The sequence below is a fragment of the Nicotiana tomentosiformis genome, chromosome 3 (assembly GCF_000390325.3).
Source record: "Nicotiana tomentosiformis chromosome 3, ASM39032v3, whole genome shotgun sequence".
NCBI classification, from domain to species: Eukaryota; Viridiplantae; Streptophyta; class Magnoliopsida; order Solanales; family Solanaceae; genus Nicotiana; species Nicotiana tomentosiformis.
The window spans coordinates 37350823-37369212 of NC_090814.1; positions in this window are offsets into that span (position 1 = coordinate 37350823).

Consider the following 18390-nt stretch of genomic DNA (forward strand, 5'->3'; position numbering starts at 1 on the left):
AATGGTTTGAAATTTCGCTCGCAACTCATCTGTTTTGAAACTTATTGTATTTCCAATTACTTGCAGAATCGTGAAAAACTTGTTCCAAAGTCAAATATCGCAAAGTTATGGTTTTGAAGTTTGCCCAATTCAGCAACAATGTCGATTGAAAAAGGAACAGGAATCGCGACTACAAGAAATAAAGCTAAAATTGATCACACGCATCCACTTTTTATGCATCCATCAGACACTTCGAATTCAATTCTGACTCCAATCTAGCTCAAAGGATCTGAGATTTATGGACTATGGCGAAGGTCGATGCGTATAGAAATTGAAGGTAAATAGAAATTAGGTTTTGTTACTGAAACTTGTAGAAAAGAATTATTAGATGACGAGTTTCATGAACACAGGGAAACATGCAATGCAATTGACCTTTCGTGGATAATGAACACAGTCGCACCACATCTATTCAGTTGAATTGTTTATGCTTCTGATGCACACCTCGTATGGGAAGATATGCGGGAGCATTTTGATAAAGTAAACACAGTACGTATATTTCAGCTACATCGGGAAATTACAATAATTTCTCAAGGAATAGACTTTGTTTCTCTCTACTTCACGAGGCTAAAAGAGTTGTGGGCGGAGTATGATGCAAGGGTGCCTTCTCCAAATTGTGGATGTGAAAAATTCAAAGAAAATGTAGAACATTTTTTACAGCAGTGTCTGCTTAAATTTCTCAGTAGCTTGAACGAGTCGTACGGCCAAGCGAGGTGTTAGATTCTCATAAAAACAACATAACCAACTTTGAATCAGGCCTATGCAATCATTATTGAATGTGAATGTCAATCGAAATCACATCTGGCGTTAATTCCACAGCAGAAAGGAATGACATTGCAGCACTATGGAGTGCAAAAGGCACACAACATAAGCCAAAGAGGAACTTCAATCTATATTGTGAATATTGCAAGTTAAAAGGTCATACTAAGGAAAACTGTTACCAATTGGATGGCTACCCTCCAAACTCTAAGGGGAGAAAGAAGAATTGGGTAACTGCTAAGAATGTGATTGCTAACAATGTGACCTCGTTTGGTAGACACTTGGACCAAAACTCTAATATGATTCCTGGGCCGAATTATTCTTGGGGTTTCCATCAAGGTTATAACACCAGTAATCATGGCTACAACTTTCCTAGTGACGAGCATCGTGGTTTAGGTTTTATTGGTAGTAGTCATGGTTAGGGTTTTCCTACATATGACCTGGGTCAAGGGATGATGAACAATGTTGTTGCAGGCCAAAGTGAAACAAATATGAATGCAGGTACTGCACCTATGGTCTTCACCCAAGAACAGCACAACCAAATCCTGAAGATGCTAAGCAATGGTAACAATACTGAAGCAGCAGCTAATGCAGCAAGTATTATTACTACCTCTCTTGCAAATGATAGGGATGATAAATGGATTGTAGATAGTGGAGCTACTAATCATATGGTGGGAGACAATGGAATGTTGTCAACAATTACTAAACGTGAGAATTATAAGGTGCTCTTACCTAATGGCAGTAGAGTCCCCATTACACACATAAGGAGCTCTGAATTGTTGCAGGGAAACATTCATAATGTTCTATGTGTTCCTGAATTCATGTTCTATTTGTTATTAGTAGCAAAGTTGACAAGAGAGCTAAGATGCTTCACGGCATTCTATCCTAACTTTTGTCAAATGCCGGACCTTCACATAGGAAAGGTGAAAGGGATTGGTAGAATGGAAAAAGATATGTATCACTGGCACTCAAAGAATAAAAGGCCACCATCGCTTGTCCCTTCAGTATTCCTGACAGTACATGATGAGGAGAAGCTACGGCACAGGGGCTAGAACATGTCTTTAGGAGGATAGTTAGAAGTAACATGAATAATACTAAGTCTTGTACTGTATGCCCTCTAGATAAGAAGATAAGAGTTCCACTCCCTATAAGTAATAGTAGATCTGCAAAACCTTTTGACTTGGTACATGCAGATGTCTGGGGTCCCTATAAGATTCCTACCTTTGATGGCTGTAGGTATTTTCTTACTTTGGTTGATGATTGTTGTAGAATGGTATGGGTGTTTCTTCTACATTTAAAGAGTGATGTTAGTACTGTTCTTGAGGAATTCTTACTACTTGTACAAACTCAGTTTAATGTATCAATAAAGGTCTTTAGAGGTGATAATGGGACTGAGTTCTTTAATTCTTTATGCAAAGCTTTATTTAGTAATGCAGGGATTATTCACAAGAGCTCTTGTGTTCACACACACCAACAAAATGGGATTGTTGAAAGGAAGCACATGCATATCCTTGAAGTGGCCGGGGCACTTAGGTTTCAAGCAAGGTTGCCTTTGAGATTTTAGGGTATTTGTGCTATCAATGCTATGTATCTCATTAATAGGATACCATCTCGAGTACTGGGGAACAAGTTACCTTTTAAAGTTTTCTATGGAAGACAACCTAGCTTGGCTCATCTGAGAGTTTGACGAGCGCAAAACACATCACAAAATTGATGCTCGCTAATCAAAGATAGTAAAGTAAAATATCGTCTCCACGTGGATTGATTTTAAATAATGTTCGAGTAATTTCTGGTTTAAATGTTATTCACGAGGATCAGCATTTGAGTAAATGATTATGAACTACGTTTAAGAACTAAAATAAATCAATTGACAATTGACTGCAAAGAACTAGGGATTAGCAGAGTCGGTTTCTTATCAATGTAAAGAATAAGGGTCTTGACATGAAAGGTGCAAGGTCGTTATTCTGGATATGATACTATATATCACTCTTGATATTCTATCGATTCACATGAATTCAATAGATGATTTGCTTATGCTTCCAATTCATACTCCCATCTCGATTAAATCTAAATCTTTTGAATAAACTAATATGAAGTGCGGTGAAACTTGCAAGAATCTATTGGTAAGAATAGTCAAAGAGAAACTTCTCTCGAATATTTCTCAATCTCAATTTAAGAGGTAGATCACAAAGCTCTTTCAATTACTTTAAAGAAGTACCAAAATAAATTAAGGCATGCATTGCAATTTTCTCCTATTTCAATTAAACAAGATAAAAAATAAAATCACAACTAGAGTTAAAGCTCTTCCAATAGATTCAAGCAATTAAGCAGTAATCAAATACATAAATAATAACCAAGTCACCAAATCATGTCAAACACTAAGGTAAACTACTCCATAATTATGGAGCAAGTCACCACAATAAGAGTTAGAGAATAAGAAAGCATCAATCCAACGTTACAATCCAAACTTCCACATTGAAATGATGGAAAGATGATAAAATTTCGTGTCTTGTAGCCTCCAATGCTCTCCCAAAGCTTCCAAGGTCAAAAGTTCTCTAAAAAATTATATTTTTGGTGTATTTATACCATGTAGGAACGGGCTCGTATGAAACTACCCTTTTCAAGCTGAAGTGGGATAATTGGACCGTGAAAATACACTGGCGCGGTGCCCCATGCACCGAGCTAGTGCAATTTTCTCAGTGTAATTTTGTTTTCTCACTTTTTGACATCCAGACTTGGTCCTCATCCCCCGAACATGATCCAGACTTAACTTCTTGGGTTTTTACTCATACTTCAAATTTCCAACTTGTTTAAATTAGGTCCAAATTATTTTAATAGCTCGAAATCACTTCCTGCAAGGCATAGAACATATAATAAGTGCAATACACTAACATTTAAGCTCAAACACAAGTGAAATGTAGTAATTGGAGTGCTAACTATGACTAAAATATGGGATTCTAGCATACCATCAGAGTCATAAAGAGCCTGTGCTATGCTACTATTACTGGGGCCAATGGAGATAAGATTGGTCCAAGAGATGAAACAGCAGTACACATGGGGTATTCTAGTGCACAAAAGGGATACAAACTCTATAGCCTTTTACGCAAGAATTTCTTCATATGCAGAGATTTTGTTTTTAAGGAGTATGTTTTTCCTTTAAAATCCTCTCAAAAATCAAACGCCTATATGATTCCTGCCTGTCTTGTACCTATGCCACATATGGATCTACCTTTAGTGCCACCATCTACTCAAGATGGTTCTTCTGTTCAGGAGCCTAGCTTTAGTCTAGGATCATTCCATCATCAACCAGGTTCCCATGTCCATGGAACTCATAGTGATATACAGGATGAAGCACCCAGTCCAATTGTAGTTGATACTAGAGTGCTCTCATCATCGGAACATCTCTCACAATTCAGTAGTTCTGCAGCAGGCCATTCCGCATCTACTAGCTCTCCTGATGTTCCTTCCCCATAGCCTAGGAGCACAGCTAGAAATTTCAGACCTCCTGGATGGTTGAATGACTTTGTGCATGGTCCACTACCTTGTGAGCATACTTTAGCTTCCTGTACATACCCTATGTCTGACTACATGTCTTAAAGCTCCCTTTCAACCTCCTATCTTGACCCCATCGGCAGTTATTCTGTCATCAAAGAACCTGACTCTTACTCAAAGGCTATACAAGATGATCACTAGGTTACAGCTATGAAGCAGGATATTCAAGCGTTGCTTGACAATAACACCTGGCCTTTTGTGGACTTGCATGCTGGTAAGAGGGCCATAGGATGTAAATAGGTTTACAAGGTCAAGTATAATGCTAAGGGGAAGGTAGAGAGATATAAGGCTCATTTGGTGGCAAAGGATATACACAACAGAAAGGGCTAGACTACCAGGAGACCTTTTCTCCTGTGGTAAAAATGGTCACAATTAGAGCTATTTTATCCATGGCGGCTATGTATGGTTGGCACTTGCACTATATGGATGCCTTCAATACTTTTTTGCAGGGAGATTTGATGAAAGATGTCTACTTGGTGTAGCCTCCAGGCTTTGCGAGATAGGAGGAGTTGTCTAAGGTGTGCAAATTACAAAAGTCCCTATATGGACTGAAGCAAGCGTCCAGACGGTGAAATTTGGAATTGTCTAAATTTCTTTTGACTTCTAGCTTCTCCCAGAGTCACTATGATTACTCTCAATCACTAAGAGAGTTGATGACTATAATGTAGTTTTCCTTGTGTATGTGGATGATATTTTGATCACTGGTTCTTCTGCCTCTCTTATTCGGGACACTAAGGCATTACTTCAGTATCATTTCAAGTTCAAGGACCCGGGGGAGATGAGGCATTTCCTTGGCCTTGGAATAGCTAGATGTAAGGCTGGGATTTCTGTTTGTCAAATGAAATTTACCTTGGATTCAATCTCAGACGTGGAATTGGCATGATCTAAGCCTGCAAGCACACCTTTGGAAGTAAATCAGAGACTCACTAGTGTAGCATATTAAAAAGGCCTTACGGTTGATACTACAGATATAGACGAGGCACTAGAAGATGCCACAAGTTATCGGAAATGGGTGGGCAAGCTTTTATGCCTCACAATGACTAGGCCTGCCATAGCCTATGCAGTGAAAAACTTAAGCCAATTCAGGCACTCACCCAAAAAGTCACACATCGAGGACTATTTGGAAAACTGAATTTGCATATTTAACTGCCAGTGAAGCTGATTTGTGATAGTAAAGCAGCCGTTCAGATTGCAGCTAATCTAATTTATCATGAACGGACGAAGCACATAGAGACTGATTGTCATTTCATTAGAGAAACGATACAAAAGGGATTGATAGTAACAACACATGTGAAATTAGAGTTGCAACTGGCTGGCAGTTTAACTAAAGGCCTTGGTCGAGCACAACATGAATTTTTATTATCCAAGCCAGGGGTGTTCAACTTGTTCACACCACATAGCTTGAGGGGGAGTGTTGAGGGGTGTTGAGCTGTGAATGAGCTGGCAAGTTAGTTAGTTAGTTGGTTGGTGTCCAGAATAGTAATTAAGAAGTTAGTTATTCTTGAATAAAAGGATGTACAATGTATTGTGAAATTATTTGGTTGAAATATTACTCATTTTCCAGAAGCTTCTCTCTCTGTCTCGCTCACCTCTCTTCTTCGTTCCTCACCATTAATAGAGTTTTCAAGCTCGTAATAGTAACTATGCCCGGTAGTTGGATTCCCAGCTTTCTTAGAAGCAACCCCCATTCAGAGATGATAGGAGAGTACGGCAAGGGTCCATTGTTAATCAATTTTATTACCTCAGTAGAGTCTGTGTATACTTCTAATTGTTGTAGATACTCCAGTTCAATTTTAATTCCCTGCATTATAGCTAGAAGCTGGGTTAAGTTGTTAGTAGCATTCGTTCTTATACCCTATTGCTATAATGATCCACCTCCCCCCCCCCCCCCCAAGTAGCATTTGTTCATGTACTGCAGCTGCTGCTGACAGGTACATGATATTCCGAATTAATATTGCTCTATATTTGAACTTTGCATAATATCTGTATATCTCTCTACAGATTGTATTGGGTTTAAGCCTCTTAAAGCTTAATAAATGGTGAATGTGAATGGGAAAGCCTCTTAGAGCTTAATTTAATTTTTCCTCCGTGACAAAGGGACATTGTCGTATATTGGAGGAGGAAAAGATATTTGATGGATATATATACAATTTCTCTTCTTCTAGCGTTTAAAGAGTTGAGAAGAAGGCAAACCTCGCGTCATCGTCGTCGTCGCTCGCTCGTCTCGGCTTCGGATTTAGATTTAGATTTTGATTTGTTCAAATGATTGAGTGATTAATTTTTTGGACCAAATTTATTTGTTAATATTAATGCAATATTAATTAATCCAAATTAGACCTTTACTGTAACGGTAATTCAATTTTTCTCCGTTTTAATTTTTCTGTTATAATTTGAATTTGGCGGTTTGCATAAATGGCCGTTTTATAAAAAGCCATTTTGAGTTGCAACCTTACCTGAAGAGTTGTAACTCTTCACTATAACCCAACATTTTTTTCGCTATAAATACATGAACTCTCCCTTAGATTTTCCATACGAAAATTCTTATTTCTCCTTCTTATTTCTGCATTGTTTTAACAAAAAAGAAAGCAATAACTGTGATTTACTACTGTTCTTTGAGTTTATTGATCATTGGATTTGAAGTACCGCTACACTAGTGAGGTTATCCATTCTATCCTGGGAGGAAATAATCCTAAACCTCGAGTACTAGGAGGGATTAAGTTCCATAAGGAAACACTATGAATTAAGTGGGTTTGGATCCATTTTCGATTCTTCTACATTTTTTATTTTTCCATTGCTACTAATTTTGAATATATTTTTGAATACAAATTACTAACATATTGTTCATTAATATTGGAGCTCCTTGTGCCATTCTAATTCTTGGATAGACCTGACAATGCATTTTAAAAGGTCCGCATATGGCTACTTGACCAATTGTTTAGTTACGTTTAAATTAATAATTAAATGAATTTAATCGTCAACATCAAGAATGCCAAACACCTACCAGGATATAAGCGTGAAATTGATTGCCGAGCCATCATATTTTAGAATTGTATTTACTGATCACTAACGGATGTAGTTAAAGAATTACAAGTTCATCTGAACCCATCAGTTGGTCCGAACTTGTATATGTGTTAAAAGAATTTATTAAATAATTTCAAACTAATAGAGTTTGAACCAATAAGTTAACTGGGTTATTTTAGAATACCGAACTCGAAATCATATTATTCAAACTTTTGATCCACTCTGCTACTAACACCGTACAATGTGGATAAAAACGACAATATAACTTCACTTTCTTAAGACGAGATACGCATTACTTATAAATACTTAATTGAAAAGAAAAAATTTTGTAAGGTGAGCATTTCGCATAGTACCATAGCATTTGCATTCACCACGCTAAACTAGAACACTGTTAATTATTACATTACGGAACCCTTTATTTCACATTTAATTGCTCAATTTAACCTATCCGTATACGGTCGAAACATGGCTCGTCTATTGCATGACAAGTCGGGACTGAAAACATGACAGGTTGAAGCTCGACCTCGAATTATATCGAACCAAGGCGCGAAGTTGAATCATCAAGCTCATTACTCCGGGACCGAACAAGATCAAAAAAACTTTATCAGGACAAATAATGGAAGGCCAAAATATCCGTGATCGGTTGGATATCACGGCGAAAATCTTGGCACATATCAAGGCGAGGCCGATTAATTAGCAAATGTTGCTTCTTCCAGTCGTTTTGTGCCACCACCGGCTCCGGCGGAAAAGCCCGAAAAAAATTCCGGGATTGACTTCAAACGGTGGCAACAAAAGATGCTCTTCTATTTAACTACTTTGAGTCTACAAAAGTTCATCAAAGAGGACGTTCCAGTTCTACCGAAATCAACTCTTGAGAATGACCGTTTTTAGTGACTGAGGCAAGGAAGCACTCAGATTTCTTATGCAAGACATACATTCTTTGCAGACTGGAGGATGATCTTTACAATGTCTATAGTAATGCAGAAACTTCTAAAGAACTATGGAAGAGCATTGGAAAAGAAGTATAAAATCGAGGATGCTGGTTTGAAGAAGTTCATTGCAGCCAGGTTTTTGGACTATTAGATGGTAGACAACAAGCCTTTCATTAGCCAAGTTCAAGAGCTGCAAGTTATCATTCATGATCTCCTTGCTGAAGGTATAATCCGAATTAATGCTTTTGTTGAAAGTATTAATTCTGTTACTAATTATGAATTATTTGTTGAAGGTTTGGTCATCAATGAGACGTTTCAAGTTGTATCAATGATTGAGAAGTTGCCTCTTTTGTGGAGGGACTTTAAGAACTACTTAAAACACAAGTGCAAGGAGATGAAACTCGAAGATATCATTGTTCGATTGAGGATCAAAGAAGACAATAAAGCTGCAGAAAAGAAGACACGTGGGAACTCAATAATTATGGTAGAAAATATTGTTGAAACAGCTCCAACTAATCTGAAGAAGCGGAAGAAGTCTTCTGGACCAAACAACTATCCCAGCAAGAAAAAATTCAAGGGAAACTGCCACAACTGTGGAAAGGTTGGACACAAAGTTGCAGAATGTCGTAGTCCAAAGAAAGAGAAGAAAAAAGGTCAAGCAAATATGGTTCAAACAAATAATGATATTGATTACTTGTGAGCTATATTGTCTGAATGCAACTTAGTGGGAAATCCTAAGGGGTGGTGGATTGATTCTGGTGCCACCCGCCATGTTTGTGCTGTTAGAGAAGCATTTGCTTCATATGCTCCCGTTGGAGCTAACGAGACCATTTTTATGGGAAATTCTGCAACGGCCGCAATTGAAGGTTATGGAAAGATATTCCTAAAGATGACCTCTAGCAAGGTGGTGACTCTGAACAACGTTTATCATGTTTCGAAAATATGGAAGAACTTAGTTTCTATTTTCCTTCTCGTCAAGAACGGGTTTAAGTGTGTTTTTGTTTCAGACAAAGTTGTAATAAGTAAGAACGAGATGTACTTAGGAAAAGGTTACCTTACTGAGGGCCTTTTTAAGCTGAATGTAATGGTTGTTGACAATAATAAAATTTCAGCTTCTTCTTACTTACTTGAGTCAAACGATTTATGGCATATACGTTTGGGACATGTCAATTATAAAACCTTGCGAAAAATGATTAATTTTAAAGTATTGCCTAAGTCTGAATGCGACAAATATAAATGTCAAATATGTGTGGAATCTAAATATGTTAAACATCCTTATAAATCAGTTGAAAGGAATTCAAACTCTTTAGACTTAATTCATACAGATATTTGCGACATGAAGTCATTACTATCTCGCGGTGGAAAGAAGTATTTCATAACTTTTATTTACGACACTACTAGATATTGCTATGTTTACTCACTTAATAGTAAAGATGAAGCAATAGATGCATTAAAGCAATACAAAAATGAAGTTGAACGCAACTTAACAAGAAAATCAAAATGATAAGAAGTGATAGGGATGATGAATACGAATCTCCTTTCGAAGATATATGTTTAGAATATGGAATTATTCATCAAACAACAACCCCTTACACGCCCCAATCAAATGGAATTGCGGAAAGAAAGAATCTATCATTAAAGGAAATGATGAACGCTTTGTTGATAAGTTCTAGTTTACCACAGAACTTGTGGGGGGCAAGCTATTCTTACGGCTAATCGGATATTAAATCGAGTATCCCATAGCAAAACGCAATCCATTCCATATGAAAGATGGAAAGGAATCAAGCCCAACTTGAATTATTTTAAAGTATGGGATTTTTTGGCAAAAGTACAAGTTCCTAAACCCGAAAAGGGTAAAGATAGGATCGAAAACCGTTGATTGTGTTTTCATAGGATATGCGACCAATAGTAAAGGATATCATTTTCTGGTGCTTAAATCAGAAAATCCTGACATTCATAATAATACGATCATAGAATCAGATAATGTTGAGTTTTTCGAAAATATATATCCGTATAAAAAGAAATGTATGTCGACTGGTGAAGGATCAGAATGACTTCGGGAAGAGACAAAAGAAAGTACGTATAATCAAGAGGATCCAAGACGTTGTAAACGTCAAAGAACGTCTACTTTATTTGAACCAGATTTTGTGACTTTCTTATTGGAAAATGAGCCTCGAACATTTAAAAAAGCTATGTCTTCTTCGGAATCATTATTTTGGAAAGAGACAGTCAATAGTGAAATAGAATCCATATTGAAAAACCATACATGGGAATTGGTTGATCTTCCTCCAGGCAATAAACCATTGGGTTCTAAATTAATTTTTAAGACGAAAATGAAAGATGGTGGTACTATTGACAAATATAAAGTAAGACTTGTGGTCAAACGGTATAGACAACGAGAAGGTCTTGACTATTTTGATACATACTCTCCAGTTACAAGAATTATGTCCATATAAATATTAGTAGCATTAGCTGCGGTATATGGTCTTGAAATTCATCAAATGGACGTTAAAACGGCCTTCTTAAATGGAGATTTGGAGGAAATTTTTTACATGGAACAACCTGAAGGGTTTGTAGTTCCAGGTAAAGAAAAGAAGGTATGTAGACTTGTTAAATCACTTTATGGACTAAAACAAGTACCCAAACAATGGCATGCGAAATTTGACCAAACAATGTTGTCAAATGGTTTTAAGATAAATGAATGTGATAAATATGAGTACATTAAAAATGTTGCAAATCACATAGTCATTGTTTGCTTATATGTGGATGATATGCTGATAATGAGTAATGACATTGCCAACATAAATGCGACCAAGCATATGCTAAGTTCCTTAAGGAAATACTATGAATTCAGTGAGCTCGGATTCATTTTCTATTCTTCTACATTTTTGATTTTTCCATTACTACTGGTTTTGAGTATATTTTCGAATACAAATTACTAACATATTGTTCATTAATATTGGAGCTCTTGTGCCATTCTAATTCTTGTATAGACCTGACAATGCATTCAAAAAGGCCCGCATATGGCTACTTGACCGATTGTTTAGTTACGTTTAAATCAATAATTAAACGAATTTAATCGTCAACATCAAGAATGCCAAACACCTACCACGATAAAAGCGTGAAATTGATTGCCGAGCCATCATATTTTAGAATTATATTTACTGATCACTGGCGGATGTAGTTAAAGAATTACAGATTCATCTGAACCCATCAGTTGTCCGAGCTTGTATATGTGTTAAAAAAATTTATTAAATAATTACAAATTAATAGAGTTTGAACCAATAAGTTAACTGGTTTATTTTAGAATCCCGAACTCGAACCCATATTATTCAAATTTTAGATCCACTATGCTACTGACACTGTACAATGTGGATAAAAAACGATAGTATAACTTCACTTTCTTAAGACGAGATACGCGTTACTTATAAATACTTAATTGAAAAGAAAAAATTCTGTAAGGTGAGAATTTCGCATGGGACCATAGCTTTTGCATTTATCACGCTAAACTAGAACACTGTTAATTATTACATTACAGAACCATTTATTTCACATTTAATAGCTAAATTTAACCTATGGTTGAAACCGGGCTCGTCTATTGCATGACAAGTCGGGACTGACAACATGACAGATTGAAGCTCGATACCGGATTATATCGGACCAAGGTGTGAAGTTGAATCATCGAGCTCGTGACTCCGGGACCGAACAAGATCGAGAAAACCTTATCGGGCCAAATAATGAGAGGCCAAAATATCCGTGATCGGTTGGATATCACGGCGGAAATCTCGGCACACATCAAGACGAGACCGATCAATTAGCAAATTATGAGATTTTTTACCTTTTATAGAATTATATTAAGAGTAAGACTCCCCTACTATATAAAGGGGGGTCTGATCATTTGTAACACACATCAAGAAACATACCCCAAAGAAATACACTATTATTTCTAGTCATTATTATCTTGTCTTTCTATTCCGACATCGATTGAGGCGCTTCTTGACTCGAGGGTGATCAACCTTCAAGGCTAATGTTGTTCAATTTGTGTGGTATGCTTTTATTTCATGTCATTAATTTCACTATTAATCTGTTCTTTCAAGCTGTATCAAGTTATATCACTTATCCTTAAAACCACGTATAAATTTAACTGTTATCCGATTTTAGGGTAATCAGTTTGGCGCCCACCGTGGGACTAAGGATAATAGTAATTATTTGATACAAATCTTCATAATACACACTGCTTTACGCTTGCTCTTTGAAGTGTCTTTGATTCTGGGCTAAAATATAAAAATGTCAAATTCTCAATTAGAACCTTTGCACGTAGACAACGAGTCCAGTCACAAAGATGAAAATAACAACATAGCGCTCGGTAACGAGATATCACCTGTTGATCCCACTGGAATTCTGATAGAAGAACCCATTGAAGCTAATTCACATATGGCTATCTATGCAGACTTGTCTACTAACCCCGAAAATAGCATTCGTGGTGGAGCCCGATCGGCAACTCGAGACACAAAAAACGTTGAAGGGGCCGAGATCCGTCTACAAGTGATCTTTGAAATGTTCCAGACACAACAGGCGACAATAGCTCAGTTACAAAACCAATCGGTCATAGAAAGGTCATAGAAAGGTCGAACGAAAACGAATCGGGGGCTAACCCCGAGATTATTCTACAAGCTCGGGATGATGAACGGTGAACAACTACCAAGCAATTGGAATGTAAATTACCTAAAACGATATTACTGCTAAGGTACAGCCTCATTCATATTCTTTCATTTATATTTCGGACTAACTCTTGCAGGTGATCGACGAGGAAAAGTACGAGATTTAGGTCTGAAAGCACGCGTTTCACTCTTTTTCCCTTGAACGGGTTTTTCCCAGATGGGGTTTTCGGCAAGATTTTTAATGAGAAAACAAGTAAATTGTGCTAACTTAGAATCGAAGGCCGGTGACGAACCGGTAATAGCGATCAAAACAGTATTCGATGCCTCACTTCGATCAACCTCGAACACTGGGGGCATGACCTTCCGATATCAACTTTAACATGGAAAGCGATTTTGGGATTGAAGGGTCTCGATCGATAAGTTTCAATGTAAGGGCCAAACAGTCAAATTAACCATGCCCATGTAGACTGCTCGAACCCTGATGCAAAGCATGTACACATACATCCTTATTATGCACAAAAATAAAGAGAAGTATCTTCCTTGCAATCATCTTATACTTTAAAATTTCTTCTTTACATTCCTTAAAGATTTTCCTACTTTCGATCCTTTAAAGGTAACGAGCCCAAGGTCCGCTTATAATCGGAGTTCAAATGATCACTCTCTCACTTAGGGACTGTCATCCAAAAACAAACTTGGACGGACCAAGCTACTAGACCTCGGGGGCATAAGACTTATTAGGAAACCCCCAAATTTTAAAGACCACCTCCGCTCGGGGACTGTTATCTTGAGCAAGCCTAGATAACTCGGGAAAGCAAGTCTACTGGATGACTCCCGAACTAAAAGACTATAGCTATATTAACACGGCTCGGAGACGTCCGAGACCCGTAACAAAAACAAGGCCTTCGAAAAAGAATTTTATTTTCATAACCGGTTCTAAAGACTACCCTTAGCAAACTATAATCTGAATTACTTACTTTGGGAAAGAGTTTCCAGTAACAACGACCCCCCAAGACGCCTTAAAATAGAATAAAGTGAAGGCGAGGTTTGTTTGAACCTTCGAACATAACCTAAGTTACTTCATGCTACGACATTTCGATCTTTGTGAATGCAAATGATATAACAAAGGAAAAATCTGAAAGCTAAAAAAGCATTATATATATTTACCCAAAATTCTTTTTACAAGGGCCAAATGGCCCCGATATAGAAATTTACAATGGCCAAAACAGCAAAGACTGAAAAGATCCTAAGTGGCCTAATCTTCACCGGGAGCCGCGTCGTCACCTTCGGGGCCTTCACCTCCTTCGGGTTTATCCGAGTCTTCAGATCCCTCGGAATCCTCCTCCTCGGGATAAGCCAGCTTTCTGGCCTTGGCCTCAGATATCTTGGCATTCTCGATCTCACCCAACAGGTCGAAGCCCTGAGCTTGAGCTCCTTCGAGGGCTTCTATTCGGGATTGCCACTTCATGCGCTCCACCAAGTTTCCCGCTTGGACTTGAGTCGCCTCATAATCGGTTTTATGCTAGTCCACCCTCTTATCAGCCTCGACCTTAATCGCAGCAACCTCCTACTTGGCCACCTCAAGTTCCTTTGCTGATCTTCTTGGCCGGAGACCACCGAGCTTAGTTGAGGCTCGAGCTCCTCGAACTTCTTGGCCTGTACCAAGGCCTTTTCTTTTGTAGCCCGGAGCTGGACCCCAGTCGAAGCCAGTTATTCGTAGGCGGTCTCCTTTTCCGAGGCTAGGTGATCCATATTTTTCTTCCATTCTTCACCCTCAGCCTTCACCATGTCCACCCGGAGCTGCTCGATCTGGTCAAGTGCCTTTTGAACCTGCTGGTTCGGGTCGTTAGCCATTGTGTCTAAATCATCATGACTAAGTTTGAATACTCATCTTGCCTGTACGACCACATCGGTATGCTCCTTTCGAGCCGCTTCTAACTCGGTCTGGAGCTTCTCATTGAGGAGCTTGTAAGCATCCCTCTTCTTGGTGAGCTCCCGAACCTTGGCCTCGCATTGGTTTAATTCCTCCCCGTATCGGAGGAAAGTTTTATGATGGAGCACCAAGGCCTACAAACACAAAGAAGAATGTTATGATCATTCGCAATTTAATCTAAGTACGTAATAGAAAAGCTTTCAAAGTTACCCGATTCAATGCATGTTGAGCCTCGTTGAAAAGACAGGGGGCGTCCACCTCATCTATTTTGCCCTGATCCTCTTCAGTCACCAGGCATCGGAGATAGCTGGAAACCCCTAGGGGGAGGAGAGAACCCAGGCATCCTTCGGTGTGGATATAACGATTGACCGCTTCTGGTCAGGATATATACTTAGGGTTGGGAACCGGTCAACCAATCTCGGAGTAGGGTTTCTGTGATACAATGCCCTCGACCGCTTCCGGTCAGGACATCTTGTTTGGTATCGGTAAGTCACCTAACTCGGTGACATCTTCCGAGGTGGTGGAATCCATACCGTCGAAGAAGTTGTTGTAGGAATCAACCGCCCCTTGAGGACCCTCATTTGGACGTCCTTTCAGCGTTTGAGCCTCATTTATCGTAGAATCAGTGAATGAAGGTGACCCGGAGAGATCTATCACCCCAAGAGCGTACTCTGGTACATTGTCTTCCACTTGAGGAGCGCCATCCACGATCTTTCTATCAACCTCCTTATCTCGGGGCAAAACAAGCTCGACCCCCCTAGTTCGGAGGCCTCGGCCACTACCTCTCCACCAGCGTCTCTAGTTTGAGGCAACTCGGTACCGCTCCTCACGCGAGTCATCAATTCAAAGTCTTCTTCTTCTTCTTCTTCTTCTTCTTCGGACTCATCCCTCAATAGGTGGAGCAAATTCGATGGGAGTTCTCGGGTGCTGGTAGTTTCTTTAGATTTGCATACCAGCCGCCCCCTCGGTTTCTTCTTTTCGGGGCCCGAGTAACTCAGAGGTTTTCTTCTTTTCTTCTCTTTGTCCTACTTCGGAGTAGGTGATTGGGGGAGGACGATTTCATCTCCAGACGGGGGCCTCATTGCAATATCCTTCCCAAGGCCTACAAAGAAAAGGGATGAGTAAACTCGAAAAGAAACCCAAGTGATATCAACTCTAAGAAAGAATCTTACGGTGAGAACGGGCCTCCCATCAGCCCTTTGAAAGTTTGTGCCACGTGTGCTCGGAGTAGAGCTTCTGTGATACAATGCCCTCGACCCACTTCTTGAGTCAGGGAACTGTATCCGGCATCCGAGCAATAGTTGCACCACGAAACATCCATTAGATGAGAGGAAAGGGAAAAGAAACAAACAAAATCTTAAAGGTATGGTTATACTTACGTTTCATGTTCTATTTCTCGGGAAATGATATTTCCTCGGCCTAGATTATATCCGAGGTCTTCACTCGAATGAACCGGCCCAACTAGCCTCGGTCTCGGTCCTCGTCTATGCTCGAGAATGGGACTTAGTGACCAGACATGCAATCTTTATCAATCCCCCTCGGTAGAGTCGAGGACTATACAGACGCATGAGATGGTCGATAGTGAAGGGGCACTTGTCAATTTTGCTTACAAAGAAGCGGAGGAGAATCACTATCCTCCAGAAGGAGGAATGGATTTGACCGAGGGTCACCTCGTACCTCTTACAGAAGGCGATATTCACCCGGTCTAGAGGGACCAACGTGAAAGGATAAGTGTAATCACTTAGAAAACCCCCCATGTGGGTAGTGATTGACTCTTCGGGTGTAGGCACCACCACGTGTTTACCAGCCCAATTATAATCTTCCTTGACTTTGGAGAGGAGATTGTCAGTGATGGAGCATATATATCTCGAGTTTGGCTCACGTCGACCCGGTACGGAAGAGGTTTTTTCAACTTTGAAGTCAGCACCGGTTGGGCACCCCACAGTAACGAACATAGTTAAGGGGGGCTCCGGTGTCTGTTCCTCGACAACAGTAGACATGACATTTTCTTCTTTAGACGGACTCGAGGAAGAGGGAGTTTCCTTTTGAGGAACAGATTTTGAAGTCTTTGCCATTGCTTCTGAATAAGGGTGAAGAGATGGTACTGCTGAAAGAGAGGGCGTAACTGGGGGATAGTTTATGAAAGTTTTCAGAAAACTACAAGGGAAGAAATTTTAAACTTATGCCAGAAAATCAGAGGATGAAGGTGACGAAATTTTCTTAAAAGAACAAGAGCAAAGATTTGAATGTAAAAGTTCTAATGGATGGAAGGATGATGTATTTATAATTTGCAAACGACGGTTCAAAACCCGTAAAGACCGACCAACAACTGACACATTTAATGCCTTGGAGACTGGACCGACGGGACATTTCAGTTACCTTTTGTCGCTTATGTCATGATTTATCGAAGCAAGGTTCAGAAGTACATATCGTTTCTCGTCGTCATCTCTCCGAAAAATGAGGGGACTATCTATATACGGTCGAAACTGGGCTCATATATTGCATGACAAATTCGGACTGAAACGTGACGGGTTGAAGCTCGACCCCGGTTTATATCGAACCAAGGCGCAAAAGTTGAATCATCGAGCTCGTGACTCTAGGACCGAACAAGATCGAGAAAACTTTATTGGGCCAAATAATAGAAGGCCAAAATATCCGCGATCGGTTGGATATCATGGCGGAAATCTCGACACATATCACAGAGAGGCCAATTAATTAGCAAATTATGAGATTTTTTACCTTTTATAGAATTGTATCAAGAGTATGATTCCCCTACTATATAAAGGGGATTTAATCATTTGTAACACACATCAAGAAACATACCCCAAAGAAATACACTGTTATTTCTAGTCCTTATTATCTTGTCATTCTATTCCTACATCGATTGAGACACTTCTTGACTCCAGGGTGATCAACCTTCAAGGCTAAGGTTGTTTAATTTGTGTGGTTTGCTTTTATTTTCATGTCATTAATTTCAATATTAATTTGTTCTTTCAATTTGTATCAAGTTATATCACGTATCCTTAAAATCGCGTATAAATTTAATTGTTATCCGATTTTAGGGTAAACACCTATACTCTGCACTATTTTCTGTTTTCAACTTTGTTTAATACTATTTTCTTATTAGTCTATTTTTAAAAAATAATATATTTAATATTTCTTTCGAGAGAAACTTTTATAGCCACACAAATTCCTATATTATTTTTAAAACCACAAATTTTAAAAAATTTATAGCTATACAAATATTATAGCATATTTAAGACCACAAGTTTCACGAATCTTTTTTTTTCTTTCTTAAATATTGTGTTAAACCAAAATATGACAAAAAAAATGAAACGAAGGGAGCAATAATATATACACTGGTTCTTGATTGCTTGATGTATCTTTTCCTCACTATGGTGCTTGGAATAGAATCGTTAACATTAAAGATCAAGAATATCATGGTAGAGTGGTCCTTTATTTTTTCCTAGTCTTAACGGGATCCTCATTTTTTTTATCT